Source organism: Physeter macrocephalus, chromosome 13 (genome assembly GCF_002837175.3).
Source record: "Physeter macrocephalus isolate SW-GA chromosome 13, ASM283717v5, whole genome shotgun sequence".
Taxonomy (NCBI): Eukaryota; Metazoa; Chordata; class Mammalia; order Artiodactyla; family Physeteridae; genus Physeter; species Physeter macrocephalus.
In genome coordinates, this window is record NC_041226.1 from 50,475,261 (window position 1) to 50,491,902 (window position 16,642).

Genomic DNA, 16,642 nt, shown 5'->3' on the forward strand with positions numbered 1-16,642 from the left:
TTTCTTCTCTTGTGTTTCCAACTTAGAGACGTTCCTTTAGCATTTGTTGTAGAGCTGGTTTGGTGGTGCTGAATTCTTTTAGCTTTTGCTTGTCTGTAAAGTTTTTGATTTCTCCATCGAATCCTTGCCAGGTAATTTGGTTGTAGGTTCTTCCGTTTCATCACTTTTAAATATATCATGCCACTCCCTTCTGGCTTGTAAAGTTTCAGCTGAGAAATTAGCTGTTAACCTTATGGGAGTTTCCTTGTATGTTACTTGCCGTTTTTCCCTTGCTGCTTTCAATAATTTTTCTTTGTCTTTAATTTTTGACAATTTGATTACTATGTGTCTCAGCGTGTTTCTCCTTGGGTTTATCCTGCCTGGGACTTTGCACTTCCTGGACTTGGGTGGCTATTTCCTTTCCCATGTTAGGGAAGTTTTTGACTATAATCTCTTCAAATATTCTCTCGGGTCCTTTCTCTCTCTCTCTTCTTGGTTATTATATTGTTCATCTCTGTTTGTTTGTTCTTTAATTCTTCTGTTTGTTTGTTCTGTAATTCTTCTAGGTCTTTGTTAAACACTTCTTGCATCTTCTCAATCTTTGTCTCCATTCTTTTTCCAAGGTCCTGGATCATCTTCACTATCATTATTCTAAATTCTTTTTCTGGAAGGTTGCCTATCTCCACTTCATTTAGTTGTTTTTCTAATGTTTTATCTTGTTCCTTCATCTGGTCCATAGCCCTCTGCCTTTGCATCTTGTCTATCTTTCTGTGAATGTGGTTTGTGTTCCACAGGCTGCAGGACTGTAGTTCTTCTTGCTTCTGCTGTCTGCCCTCTGGTGGATGAGGCTATCTAAGAGGCTTATGCAAGTTTCCTGATGGGAGGGACTGGTGGTAGGTAGAGCTGGCTGTTGCTCTGGTGGGCAGAGCTCAGTAAAACTTTAATCTGCTTGTCTGCTGATGGGTGGGGCTGGGTTCCCTTCCTGTTGGTTGTTTGGCCTGAGGCGACCCATCACTGGAGCCTACCTGGGCTCTTTGGTGGGGCTAATGGTGGACTCTGGGAGGGCTCATGCGAAGGAGTACTTCCCAGAACTTCTGCTGCCAGTGTCCTTGTCCTCACGGTGAGCCATAGCCACCACCACCACCCTCCCCCACCACCACAGGAGACCCTCCAACACTAGCAGGTAGGTCTGGTTCAGTGTCCTATGGGGTCACTGCTCCTCTCCTGGGTCCCGATGCATGCACTACTTTGTGTGTGCCCTCCAAGAGTGGAGTCTCTGTTTCCCCCAGTCCTGTTGAAGTCCTGCGTGTATGCCCTCCAAGAGTGGAGTCTCTGTTTCCCCCAGTCCTGTTGAAGTCCTGCAATCAAATCCCACTAGCCTTCAAAGTCTGATTCTCTTGGAATTCCTCCTCCCGTTGCTGGACCCCCAGGTTGGGAAGGCTGACATGGGGCTCAGAAACTTTATTCCAGTGGGTGGACTTCTGTGGTATAAGTGTTCTCCAGTTTGTGAGTCACCCACCCAGCAGTTATGGAATTTGATTTTATTGTGATTGCAACCTTCCTACCATCTCATTGTGGCTTCTCCTTTGTCTTTGGATGTGGGGTATCTTTTTGGGTGAGTTCCAGTGCCTTCCTGTCCTTGATTGTTCAGCAGTTAGGTGTGATTCTGGTGCTCTCGCAAGATGGAGTGAGTGCATGTCCTTCTACTCCACCATCTTGAACCAGTCTCTCCAGAGGTTAAAAATTTCTGCAGAGGAATCAACTTTTCTCTTTTTTTTATAATTTTACAATACCCATTTTTGTCTTACTGCCTAATTCAGAAGTGCCTCGAGTGAAAAACTGAAAAACTCTGTTGTCATAAAACCTATTTGAGGGATGAAAACAAATAGGGTTAAAATGACCATTTATTTAATGCACTATTTCAGGCCAGACAGCTACACATCAGCCAAGCATATGCAGTCAAGCACAAGTTATGAAATACTGTATATTTGAATGAAGATATTAGTATGGAGAGATTAAACACTTTCTGCACTATGCACTCTTTTATCTCTAAGTGGAATTTCACATTTCTGCTCTTCAGAATTATGTGGATTTAAACTGATATTATTGACTATTTTCTCTTGAACCTAATGAAAATCTTTGCAACTGAAAGCAATAGTATGCTGTAATAAAACTGTCCCCCTGTAAAAATGCTTCCTGTTTAATTACTATTTGTAATGGGCCCTAAGAAGCTTAAAAATAAATCTATTTTAAGTCTGTCATGGATGAATTATTCCATATTTTCCTTGCTGATTTGAAAACGCAACACTCAAGCCACTAACATAATAGAGATTAAAATGAACAAATAGGGCTTCCCTGGTGGCGCAGTGGTTGCGCGTCCTCCTGCCGATGCAGGGGAACCGGGTTCGCGCCCCGGTCTGGGAGGATCCCACATGCCACGGAGCGGCTGGGCCCGTGAGCCATGGCCACTGAGCCTGCGCGTCCGGAGCCTGTGCTCCGCAACGGGAGAGGCCACAACAGAGGGAGGCCCGCATACCACAAAAAAATAAATAAATAAATAAAATGAACAAATATACATGTAATATTTTTCAAACCAATAATTATTTTGAATAGGTGATATATGTAGAGGGTAGAGAGTTTGAAAGTTACAAAAAAAGGTAAATACAGCAAAATATAAGTCTCTCTTCCACTCCTTTCCCCAGATACCCATTTTCTTTCTGGAAACAACCATTGTTATAAGTTTATTATGCATGGATCTAAAAATGAAATAAGAATAATAGCCACCATTTGTTGAATACTCACTCTGCACCAAGGTTCCTCACAAAAATGGTATGAGATAAGGACCACTATTTCCCTCATTTTAAAAATGATAAAACTGAGTCATACAAACATTAAGAGTCTTTTTTAGGGTCACACTTTGTAGGTGGAAGAATTTTGGTTCAAACAAGAGCTATTACTCATATTTGTACAGACTGTACTCAAACAGATACTATACTAGAGAAGATAGCTGAACTAGAGTAATAGTTACTAGGATAATTGAGATTTGATAAAACTTTACAATGATGCCTTTAAAGGGTCTTTAACAGTTAAGAACTAATTTACTTACTTATGAAGTAATATTTATTGAAAATCTACTATGGTCCAGGCACTGGAAACATACTTGCCATCCTCACATGAGAAATGCAGGCAAGGGAAAAGCAAATATAATATTATGTAGTATACAGAATTGGGATCATGCCATAACAAAACTCTAAAATATGTGACGTTGATTCCAAGACCATGTGGAAGATGAAAAGGAAAACTTTAGTAGAAATAGCAAGAAAACGATTGCAGGAGACTAGAAAAAAGATGAGGAAACTACTACAGAAGCTTAAAAAATAGTGACCCATGTCATATAATATAGTGGTAAAAGTATCACCTGCAGTAACTTGAAAGATAGTCCACCCGGTAACCTGATGGACTTTTGGATTTGAGCAGAGATTTCTAGGAAGAAAATTGAGAGTGTTTATCCTAGCTAAAGTATGAGGAGCTTCAAGAAAGAGATGGGCTCCGAAAACAACTGACCAATATGTAAGCAGAATTTAAAGAGATTATAGAGGGGCTAGAATTTGCCAGTCTGGAATGTAAGCTCTTATTTCCAGCTTCTCAAGCAAATAAAAGATTTTCAAATTAAGATATGGCCTAAAGATAAAGGATAAAATCAAAACTATGGCCAGAAGACACTTTTCTAAGGCTTCTAAGGAATTTAAATTGGTGCTTTCTTGGGCTGAACAAAATGGCTTCTCAAAAGCTTAAAGATGTAGGTCCACAGAAGCCTGATCTGAAAGTAGCAGTAAATTAGTCTAAAAAGAGAAGACTGTCTTGAAAACAAGTGTGGCTTTGGCTTCTAGAGCATGGAGTAAACTTTCATCTGATATATAGAAGACTCCCAAAGTTCTTAAGGGAATTGTACTAGCAAAAGTACTGCCAGCCTGGACTAATAGGGACCGTGACTATTCAATCGTAAAGAAGTTTCTGGGTTCCTAACTTTATACAGGCTGGAACAGGCTGAGAAAGTTGCTCAAAGGACATACAAGATGAATTGGAATTGGACATTTGGAATTTTAAGTGTCTGTGGGATATCAGAGCAGAGAAATCAGAGGAGTTGAACATGTCGTTCTAAAATTTAGGAGACAGGACTTCACTGGTGGTGCAGTGGTTAAGAATCCGCCCGCCAACGCAGGGCACACGTTGTGCCAGGGTTTGAGCCCTGGTCCCACATGCCACAGAGCAACTAAGCCCGTGTGCCACAACTACTGAGCCTGTGCTCTAGAGCCTGTGAACCACAACTACTGAGCCCACGTGCGGCAACTACTGAAGCCCATGCGCCCAGGGCCGGTGCTCTGCAACAAGAGAAGCCACCACAATGAGAAGCCCACGCACTGCAACAAAGAGTAGCCCCCGCTCGCCGCAACTAGAGAAAGCCCACGCACAGCAACGAAGACCCAACACAGCCATAAATTAATTAATTAATTAATTAAAATTTAGGAGACAGATCTGGGCTAGAGATATAAATTTGAGAATCATTAGCATGTATGAAATACCAAATGACAAATGCAAACTTTCAGCTTTGGTTGAAATATAAGCAAAATCTTGGGACCCCAAGTGACAATGTTTTTCAATGAGAATCTTTAACAGAAGCAGAAAATTGTTGACACAAGTGCTTTTGAGGATGCAGAGCACTGGGCTAGTTTTACAACCCTATCATAAAAGTCAGGTTCCCAGAAAGAAAACAAGTTCACCCTAGATGGATTCAAATAAGACTTTAATGAAAGGAGTAACGAGGAGTGGGCGGAACTGAGGAGGACAGGGAATATCGAGGCACTGAGAGCTTTGCAGCAGTGGGGAAACATTATTACACCTATGACTAAAAAGTCAAGAGTAGGAAACAGTGTTTTTTGTTTTGTTTTAAAATATTTATTATTTATTTATTTTGCCTGCATCGGGTCTTAGTTGAGGCACGCAGGATCTTTAGTGGCGGAGAGTTGCGGCATACCTGTGGGATCTGGTTCCCTGAACAGGGATCGAACCCGGGCCCCCTGCATTGGGAGCATGGAGTCTTAGCCACTGGACCACCAGGGAAGTCCCCAAGAAACAGCGTTAATGGAACCTAGAGGGAGGCACTGCCCAGCAGAACATATAGTTGGGGAGGAGCACAGCTACTGCCAGAGACATGGCACAGAGCAGGGAGCAGGCAGGGAAGAAATGCCCTGACCTTGCTCTCCTCTTGTGCTATATCTCCAGCTGGTATATATGCCACTGGACAAGCCAAAGGGGCACAAGTGACATAGTCCTCAGAGGACAATTTTCCAAGGCATAAGGCAAGGGAGAGAAGGGCAGAGTGTATCCATACAAGCAAATGGAAAATAACTAGCACAGGTTTTAGGTAAAGGAGATTTAATAACATTTATAATTCAGGTATCAAAAATGCAAAAGAATGTATAGCACTAGCCAGGTGGGGAGAAGGCCATGTTGAATTTATGTATGCAGTTTCTGTATCATAAATATGAATCTCTGGACAGTTTGCTGAGAAGGACAAAGAGAACCTTTTCTGTGATATTCTACTTGTAATTACAAAAGAATTATCAAAATCATTGTCATAGTCATCATCATCTCCTTCAAAATGTAACATTAACTCAAGACAATAGATACTACAAAGTTTGTTTTTCATGTTTGTTATGATAATGTATTTATGAATTACATCAGCATTGCATCAAACTGTATCTGTTAGAATGTCTGTTGTAAGAATTGACTCTACACACCTATGCTGTAATACGTTCCCAATCAGAATGAAATAGATTGCTAATAAGGATTCATTAACATATTTATTTTGGCTTTCTCCTTATAGACCTATTTAAACAAGATAACCTTTTTGATTCCAACAACTTCATGTCTAAACACAACGTCAAAGAGTTTTTCTTACATGATATGGATGATAATTTCAGTCTGAAGAGCTGATGACATCAACCACAGAGCACTGACAATGAGAAGGAAAGATGCCTAGGAAACCCGGAGGAACATCAACATTTAAGGGAAATGCAGACCAAAATGTAGCATGCAAAAAGACTGAGAAGGATAAACCAGAGACATAGGAAGAATGTGGCGTCATGGAAACCCAGTGGAAAAAGAAGTGGTCCACATTTTTACATGCTGCATACAGATCAAATAAGGTGAAGACTGAAATGGTTCCATTCCATTTTTAGCCACATGCACGTTATTGGTGACCACAGAGAACATAACTTTTAGTAAGAGCAGAAGTAGAATGAATGAGAGATGCAGACATTAAAATGCTAAATATAGGCAACATTTTAGAGATGCTTGGCTCTAAAGAGAAGAATAAAGACTAGTAGCTGAAGGAGGGAGTGGGGGACAGGGGGGCTGTTTTTCAGTTTGGTTCCATTTAGTTGGTTTTTAACTGGTAGAGAGTATTGAGCACAGTAAAATGCTATCGGGAAGAAATGAATGGAGTGAGAGAAGCTGAATCTACAAAAGAGAAAACAGTTAATGAACGAATGGAACATGGCATCTGGTACAAAGTAGATGCTCAGTAAGTCTTTCCCAAATAAATGACTGAATTCCTTTATAAGAAATGAGGTATTTAATCCAGAAACCAAGTGAAGAAATTGTCTGTAGACAGGAGGCACAATATCTCTTCCATCAAAAAGGCAAAAAATGAGGACATGGGTGTGGATGCAGTTCATTTGGTAGATGTGGTGTCAAGAATTTGAGAAAGTTCCTTTAGATGATTTCTATTTTCTCTGTGAAATGAAGATGAGATCATCTGAGAAAAATAAAATAAAAATCTGAGGAGTGGTAGATTGGAAGGACTGAGAAGAATGAAAAAGGTTTATGAATAGTCTCTTGTGTTCTGAAAGGATGCTTCAGAGAGAAGCTCCTTTAAGCAGCTGCCAGCCTCTGCAGTATGCGTGGTGGCTCATGAAAGAGGTTGCCCAGTATATATACTCCCTGTACAGGGCCTCAGGGCTGAATCAGGTGAACTCACCATCATCTGGCATCTTTCCCTGTTCCTCCCTCACTTGAAACTCTTAGCCACAGTCTTCGATATTTTTTCTCTCCTTTGTTTTCCTGGCATTGTTCCACCAGATTTGGTACAGAGCTCCCTGGGAGTCCATGACCTTGGACAATTCTGCCTCCTAACCAGGACAATGTTCCATGGTTCCACTTGAGGACACTTTTCGTAGCTCATTACAATTCTGAGACCTGCCTAGCCAGATACTGACCCTATCACCAAGGCACCCACTAACCTTCAAAGGAGCAAACTGGGCGTAAGGTCTAAGAAGGGGGCTAAGCCTACTTCATTGTCTATCCAGCCTCTTCACACAGAGCTTGAGTCATCTTTGCCCTCAAGCCCCTGCTCTGGCCTGCTTAAGTCCTAAGGGCTTCATTCCCTCCACTCACCCAAGTACCTGATGGTGGAAAGGACCTCTCCCTTTGAGAGGAGATCCTGCTTGCAATCTACCTCAGTATGACCTTAGCCCATGGCCTCAACAAGGAAACTCTATTAGGTTATAACCCAGAAAGCCTAACACACCCCCCGCAAAGAGAAAATAGTCATAAGATAGGCAGTTTTGTTACAACAGTCAGAAGAACTCCCAAATCTGTATAAGGATAAATAGTACAATATTCTGTTCAACACAAAAGTTGAAGACAAAAATGAATAAACTATATGTCCATTGTAGTCATTACCTAACCAACAAATGATGTGTATATAAAGTATTTTAGGCAAACTCTAGGGAATTTTCAGTCAGTTCTCAACAAAATTTTAGAGGATGCAACACAAATTCTTGAATAACATACGTAGCTTCGTAGAAAACTTTGCCAAATAATTGATTATCTAGTACTGAGATTATGTAAAGAGAAAACACTGAAGAAGGTGGCCTAGGGAATTTATTTTCAGCAAATGTGGAGAGAGAAGGTGAGAGAAGCAAAAGTGATGGCTGAGAAATTAGAAGCACTCTGAGAAGCAGTGGGGCCATCTCTGGATTATATAGTTACTAAATTTTCTCATCACTTTGCTCTAATGTATGTGAAAAAAGTTATTTAGACCAGGCAGTATTTTTTATGGTTATGGCTAGAACTCTAGAGGAGAATTATTCCTCTGTTTTGGATCATTAAACTCAGTATGTGCATTTGATTAAAATTCCACTCTTCTCTCAGCTACCCATTATGATACTCCCTGTTTTAAAGTAATTCTCCCTTGTTAAGAGTGATGCATTGCTCTCCTATTTAAAACAGAAAAGAAAAGGCAGTGAGAGGCAGATCTCTGAAAGAGGCGATTTTTTTTTTCCTGTTACTTTGCAAAAACAGCAGCAGCAGAAGTCCTGGAACAGGGAAGCTAGAAAATCTATCTTTTTGGACCCTCCTCTCTCATAAAAAGTAAAGGGAAACTTATTTTCAAAATAAGCAACAGAAAACACGTGGCCAAGTACCATGCAAAATTATTATCATTAAAAGGAGAATAAGAGGCAGAATAAAATCCCCACAAACCATGACAAAAACACTTCGAAAAGACATGGCAACCAAATGTGAAACTGTACAATCTAATATTTCAAAATAAGCTAAAAGAAATTAAGAAAAGTATAGAAGCTAGGAAAGAATAACATAAATCAGCATTAGAGAAACTCAAAAATAGCAAAACCAGAATCTGGGGTTATAAAGCAAGGAAGCTGAAACCTTTGTTGAGTTTCTCTCTGCCAGTTCTTTCATCTGGCCCTTCAAACACATCAGCTTGAGCCCGTTACACTCTAGGCTAACTCTGCCTTTGCCATGAGCCTCTGCAGTGCTGACATGCAACAGCAGATTAAGCACACGGTAGCTTTCACTGAACAAAAGCCAGTGAGAAAGCAGAAGAAACAGAGGCAAAAGCAAAGAAGAGGTAAAAGGTTGAGAAAAGTTATCTTGTGCAAACAGAGATGGAAAATTAGAAATTACTATGAAAAGAAAGAAATGCAGTTTGTGCAGCAAAAGGAAATGTCCACTGTGACGAATCAAAGCAAGTTCAAAAGTCCTCTGAGCCGAGAAAGGACCATATTACAGGCCTAAGTAAAGCAAAATACACCTAGCAAGGTGGTAAAAGTACAACCAGGCACCGAGTGAGGCTGTAAGCCCTGGTCCTCCAGGGTTTGTACTTGTTGCTATAGCCCCTAACGACTGACTCTTCCTTACAGGAATCGAGAACCCCTGCTGGTAGAGGTTGAAGTGCAAAAAGAAATCCTTATATATAAAACTGCCACCAGAAAATGATGCTGATGTCTAAATTGATCGAGGGGCCTACCTGTCTGAGTAAATAGCTGGCCATTTTGAAAATCCGTGATGGAGATCACAAAATAAAGGTTTCCAACACCCTAAAAAGCCAGCTGGATCTCACGGTTCAAGAAGGATGCCAAAGTACAGTGAACCTTGTTTGGTGTGATACCAACAGAAAGTTTTTGGATTAAGCCTTTTTTTTTTTTCTTATAATTTATTTTTGGCTCTGTTGGGTCTTCATTGCTGCACGAGAGCTTTCTCTAGTCGTGGCGAGCGGGGGCTACTCTTCGTTGCGGTGGGCGGGCTTCGCATTGTGGTGGCTTCTCTTGTTGCTCTAGGTGCGTGGGCTACAGTAGTTGCAGCACATGGGCTCAGTAGTTGTGGCTCACAGGCTCAGGAGTTGTGACGCACGGGCCTAGTTGCTCCGTGGCACGTGGGATCTTCCTGGACCAGGGCTCAAACCTGTGTCCCCTGCACTGGCAGGCGGATTCTTAACCACTGTGCCACCAGGGAAGCCCTGAATTAAGCCTTTGAAAGGTGGAGCTTACTCCACTGCTATACGACTGCAATACGAAAGCATCTGATATTTGAAAAAACAAGATTTTCTATGTTACCTCCTCTTTGATGTTCTGATATTGTTCTATATTTATCAATGGAATGCCTCTTCTGTAGCTCTTGCCTTTGTTCTAATCATTAAGATCAGGAGAAAACTCACCTGAACAAACAGGAACATGACACTAATTCTAGAAGTTATTATACCATCTTCGGTGGTTTTGAGCATGATGTAGAGGAGATCTGACAATCGCTGTATGACTTTCAGCCAGTCTTCTGCTCTCTCTCTAGTTTAGAGAGTTTTAACTATCTTGAAGTCTCCACTCTTTGGAGTTAACATGACCGTGGCAAGCATTCATTGCAGCAGTGGGTACTTCACCATTTGGGCTTAGGAGTTTTTCTCGTATATAAATGTGCTTTATTTAGTGATACAAAAAGTTTATGTAGAGAAAAAAGATGAGAGAACTCAGGAAATAATTTAAAATTTTTTAAGGAAGCATATATAAGAAGAAACATAAGAACAAATGAAAACAACAAATAATGACAGAAATAGAAGATTAAAAGGAAGAAAATGTTAAAATTCAAAAAGAAATGAAGAAAAAGGTGAAAAGGATTTGAGAGAAAGTGACAGGTATGGAAAACAGTCAGAGAAGTTCCTACAGATGCATACCAGAAGTGCCCAAAGAAGAGAACCAAATCAATGGAACAGAACAAATATTAAAAGCCTATAATCCAACAAAATTTTCCTGAAGTAAAAAAACAAAAAACAAAAACTTGAACATACATCTTGAAAAGCACACTATGTACCTGGAAAAACTAATCCAAAATGACCAACATCAAGACTTATTTTAGCAAAACTAATGAATTTTAAAGAAAAACTTGAAGTATTCATTTTGTATCTAGACCAAAACACACAAATCATTTATAAGGGAAGTGATATCAAATTGTCATCAGATCTTTTTACAGCAACCCTTTATGACTGAAGACAATGGAGTAACATATGCAAAACACTCAAGGCAAGAAAATGTGAGCTAAGGGTTTTATATCCATGCAAACTGACATTTAAGTGTAAGGAACATACAGAAACTGTTGTGAACATTCAAGATGTACAGAATCTCAGGCATGTACTCGTGCATGTAAGAATTGAAACTCCATCTTAAAGGGGGTAGTTACTACTCAGCTCTAGCCAATTATTGGCACTGGAGAATGTACATGTAGTATTTTGGGGTCTTCCAGTTTTTTAAAAAGACTCTCAAATTAAAAGAAAAACTTTGTGGAAACCAAAAGATCATTTCTGATGAACAATTAGATATGTGACTTTTAAACTGAGGCTAAAGAAAACTACCTATTTATTTATGCATCCATTCATTCAGTCAATATTCAGTTTTATTATTTGAGTTTTAACAACTAGTACATAATTTATAATAAGGTATTTTAAAAAGATGATCACTTGATTTTATTATTTTACAACTTTATTCATGTTTCACATATACTAGAGTATAATTCCTATCTTCAGATGTACACCATGACTTGGGAGAGTTTTAATGTTTAGATTATTTATTCTGTTCACCTTACATATCCCTCAGTCTTATGGTCAATTTCTTTTTAGATGTTTTAGTCAAGTTAGTTTTTCCTAATGATTTGCACGTAAAACTACTTTTAGAAATTTGTTGGAGTCAAACAAGCTTCTTTTACTGCCTATTATGGAATAAACTGCTTACCAATTCATGCATCACAAATCAAAGTAAAAAGAGCACATTATCTGGCTCAAAGTATACTTTAATTATGGCAGTATGTATGACTGAGGCCAGCTGTATGATAAAAATTGCTCTATGATGTATCTTGGTCTCCCATCTTGGAGAAAGAACAAATATATTTGTGAACTAAAGATACTAATATCTTTTGACTTTTTAACAAAACATGGTAAATTCTCAGGATATAAAAAATAAGTTATATGGAAATTTTCACACAAATAAAAAAGACAATGGTATAACAAACGCAAATATACACATCACCCAACTCCAACAATTATTAATAAATAGCTAATCTTTCCCTGATCAATATCTAAATGTTTATGGGTAGGAACAAACTCCTCAGCTGTTTTGTAGTCACCCTATAGTACTGAAAACCACTGCCAGAAAAAAACTTACCTCCTCAAGGGCATGATCAATTGCTTTCACCTCAGTATCCTTGGCTCTTGGTATATGTGCTACAGAGGAGACACCAAGTATATAAATGATGAATGGTTAGATGTCCATACTAGAAAGCAAGGGGTTTTTCACGCCCAACTATGAGTGGTGTTTTTAGCAAGAAATAAAAAAATACTGTCTTTCCTCATCCCGCAAACTAAGCTGCTGCTTCTACAGCGTGACGGGTTTTGCACATGTTGGAAGGAGACAGTAAACAGTCTGCTTCTCTAGGGTTTCCCATTTGCCCTGCCATTCATTTGGAAACTCCTATGGGCCAGAACGTTAATATGTGTCTGAATTCCTCCAACCTGTTGCTTAGTCATCATGGCTTAGAATCTAAAATCTGCCTACACCCTGCGGTTATGTTCTTGATAATAACAGTTCTTTAATAGCACATCTTAAATATTCCTTTGCCCTTTACCTTGGCACAGAAGTGTGAAACACAATGAGATATGTAAGTGCTTTTCTTTAACAAATGTTCTTCATATGCTGAAATAGCAACTAGCCAAAGATTAATAGCTGTTTTCTCCTATGGTACTTGGAATTCAAAAGAGCGTAAATCAGGATCAAGTTAATCAAGTTATGCGATTTGTAATATTCAGTATTTCTGTGTGCTATGAAATGGTGGTTAAATCAATAGCTAGCAGATCCCCTTATCAAATAGAGGACTAGTAAAATCAGCACACTCATTGGAGAATGACAGGTGAAATACTAAAATTCCATTTAAATGATGGCACATAAGTTTCTTATTCAAATTTGAAAACCTTAATACTTAAACTCTGAAATTCTTCAGCAGTATAGTAGAAGGTATAGGCTAAATTTATACTAGCATCATTCATTTCATGGGAATATTAATATTAATGAATTAGCACAAAAGCAAGTAGATTACTTCTTTAGGCAATATATAAGAAGCTATTGAGCAAGTTACCTCTATACTTTTTAGATGTGTTTAATTATCCCTGTGCAGAAAAGAGTTAACATAGCACTCCTGACTGCTTATACTTAAAAAGGCCAGCTGACAAGGTTGGCCCTTGGTTGGCATCTGGGAACTTGGATTCCAGGAGTGTTCCCACCATGGACTGATAGGAGTGGCTCACCGTGCCGAAATTGTTTGTACAAACAATGCAGTTATGGAACCCTCTGCATTCCTTCTGGGAGTCTGAAATTCGGCTACATGACAGGCAGGGGTGCCTATATGATAAGCTCCCAATAAAAAAATCTGGGTATTGAGTCTCTAATGAGCTTTCTTGGTTGGCAACATTTCACACAATTGGTCACAACTTCTTGGGTGAGAGATTAAGCACCTCCTACATGACTCCCCTGGGAGAGGAATCTTGGAAGCCGGCACACGTTTACCCCAGATTTAGCCCCACGTGCCTTTCCTCTTTGCCGCTTATACTTTGTATCCTTTCACTGTAATTAACTACAGCCATCAGTATGACTGTATGCTGAGTCTTCTGAGTGCTCCTAATGAATTACCAAAACCGAGGGTGGTCTTGAGTACCCCCAACACAATCCCCTAATCTACTTTCAAAAGAATCACTTAATTTGAGGATTAATAATGTGCACCTCAACATAAGCTACAGCTTCTAAATGCATTACTAATGAAAACTTAAGGATTTCCTAAGCATTGTAAGTCAAGAAATCTGTACAATTGATTGTAATTATACCTTGTTCTGAGTTTGGTTACAATGGTGTAGGCAACCTTACAGACCATTAATAAGGAATTCTCTTCTAGTTGTTGTCATGATGTTGCCCAAGACCACATCTGACCCATTGTAGAGTACCCTCTGTAAGAGACAGGACCCATAGACAAAATTCAGATCTCTTTTAACTAAATTAGGTGTATCTTGAACTATATGTTTTACTTTTATCTTACCATGCCTCTCGTGAGTGGTTGGGGGTTGTTTTTCCGGTTTGTTTTGTGTTTTGTTTGTTTTTTTTTTTTTTTTTTGTGGTATGCGGGCCTCCCCCTGTCGCGGCCTCTCGCGTTGCGGAGCACAGGTTCCGGACGCGCAGGCCCAGCGGCCATGGCTCACGGGCCCAGCCGCTCCGCGGCACGTGGGATCCTCCCAGATCGGGGCGCGAACCCGGTTCCCCTGCATCGGCAGGCGGGCGCACAACCGCTGCGCTACCAGGGAAGCCCCTTGTTTTGTTTTTTTAACTTTAGAAAACTAATAGTTATTTGCAACCCAATCTAAACCATTGTACAGGATAGTATTCTATGCGTATGTTTCTCTGCACTGAACTTGGCTATACTATTTTCCTACTCTTATTTTAATGTGTCCTAACTTCTCCAGTGTTTTTCTAACTCTCTTATTGCAGGTATTATTACCAGACATTTCAAAAGTTTTCAGGTAAGCCACAAAGGAAGGAAGAAAAGGACTGAATATGTAACAGGTCTAAAGAAAGAAGAGCGAAAAAAGGGCAAGCAGTTAATACTGGAAAATGAAAATTAGTCAATTTATCACTAAGCACTAGATGGACCGGCTGTCAGATGTACTTTGGCCTCCTGGAGAGATACACCTTATCCATGAAGGTGGGTGCATTATAATTCCGTTTTTCCCTGATTTCAAGTTCATTGAGCACCCTTCTGATTTGCATTTCTCAAGGAGTGTTAATATGTTTTCAGGGTCTACTATGTTTTACATATGGTGTTCAGTTTTCACAGCAATCCCAGGAGTTGTTATCCCTGTTTAACAGCTGAGGAAATAGTTGGTCACTTCTGCCTGGGGATGCCCCTCTGGCCTGCAAATATCCACAGGAACTTTTATTCCCACACACAGAAAACACTACACATTTGTTCGGAGCATGTAATGTTTAGACTATGCGATGAACTTGGGGGTACAGATATCTCTTTGAATGAAATTAATAGAAATGTATAAAACTGCTCACATCACTTATTTGTTAAATGTTTCATTTGGAACAAGAAAATAGTACCTGCAGTCAGTTGAAAATTTCACTGTAAAAAAAGTTTGTCTTAAAATTTTTAGTACCTACCTCCAGCACTTCAGGATTTTAAAAACATTTCTTTTTCATTACTTATTTAATTCAATATAAAACTTTAAATCAGTATATATTGAACAATCAATCAACCTATAATTTTAAGCACTGTAATACTACTGAAGTTTGTTTGTTGCATCAAAAATGACCACGAGATAGGTAATACATAACAATGTTTTTATATTTGGGAGATTCTTAAAGAATTTATATTATCAAATAAAAGTGGTATTTTGTTTCATTTCAAATATTATGTTAGTCTCTAATTTTAAGAGAGCCAGCAATTTTAATTGTAAAATAGTAATTCTGCCACTTACTGCCCATAAAAGGACAAATAAGGCAGAAAACTGACAAATTTCAAAAATCTTTATCAAAGTGCAGGATTTCCATTTGATGCACAGTTGTCTCGATCATATCCAAATACAGGTCCATGTTGGAACCAAAAGTCAACATATCTGCCCACCCCCTACACACCCAACACACATTGGTGGAGCAGAGACAGGAGAACACAAGGAAGAATTCAATCTCCTTTACTTACTTATTTACTTACTGGAAAGAGACGAATGGGAGACACAGCTGTCACTGGTCCACAGCAGTGATGAAATCCTGCCAGGAAGGCATGAAGACCTCCTGCCCAAGGTCACATAACTAACTCCATTTGTTCAGTCTTCAAAATGGATAATAGGGGGACTTCCCTGGTGGTCCACTGGCTAAGACTCTGCACTCCCAATGCAGGGGGCCCGGGTTCAATCGCTGGTCAGGGAACTAGATCCCACATGCTGCAACTAAGAGTCTGCATGCCACAACTAAAGATCCCGCGTGCCACAACTAACACCTGGCACAGCCAAATAAATAAATATATATTTTTTAATGGATAAAAAATTCTCCACTCTACCACACTGTGTAATAGGCTGACCCACTGATTTTTATTATTAGTTATTAAATATCTGACTCCTTCAATAGATTATAAGCCCTGTGAAAATTGTCTGTTCACCACTATATGCCAAGTGATTAGCAAAGTGTCTGACACTTCAGAGATGTTCAATAAATATTTGTTGAATGAATGAACAATATAACTACTATAGACTACTTAGCCATTATATTTTCAGTGTAAATTAATAAATAAATATTTTGAGTTATATACACATCTTCACTGAATTTGGTCAGCATGAATCATTTCTCCTGAGGCAAGATCATTGGACGGACTGAGTTTCTTGGGATGTTGGACTAGTAGACCCAAATATATCATCTAGCAAAATGCTATGTATCATAGCTTTACTGCATGTTTGTTTGTTTATTACTTCAGAAGCACAGACGAATACTGGATTAATCATTTAATTGTAGTTCTTGGCTTGTGGCACACTTTCATCATTGGTCTAAACCTAGCTCTCTTTTATTTTAATGTATTTTATGTGTTTATTTAATGATATAATAAACACCATGAACTTATTTCCCAGTATGAATAATTGGACATTGCCAGTAATTTACACCTACTGTGGGTTCCTCTTCTATCCTGCCTCTAACTTCTCCCTGTCTTGAAACCTAGAGGTAATCAGTCACCTTGGTTTTGCTTTTCATTCCCTTTATTTATTTATCTTTATGTTTTCACATACATA

The 16,642-nt window shown here is 39.2% G+C and overlaps 1 protein-coding gene and 1 long non-coding RNA gene across 6 annotated transcripts in view; one reads left to right on the top strand and one right to left on the bottom strand.

Annotated features, from left to right (window-relative positions):
* Positions 1–16,642, bottom strand: part of TBC1D4 (TBC1 domain family member 4) — a 640,377-nt gene that overhangs the window by 613,493 nt on the left and 10,242 nt on the right. The window lies entirely within an intron of this gene.
* Positions 1–16,642, top strand: part of LOC114487465 (uncharacterized) — a 32,682-nt gene that overhangs the window by 14,101 nt on the left and 1,939 nt on the right. Inside the window, exons 2-5 of one of the 5 annotated variants that reach the window (XR_008619074.1) lie at positions 5,867–6,188; positions 9,207–9,426; positions 14,352–14,565; positions 15,453–16,573. This is a non-coding gene — a long non-coding RNA (uncharacterized lncRNA). The other 4 variants (XR_003682574.2, XR_003682577.2, XR_003682576.2 and 1 more) reach the window with 4 other exon arrangements.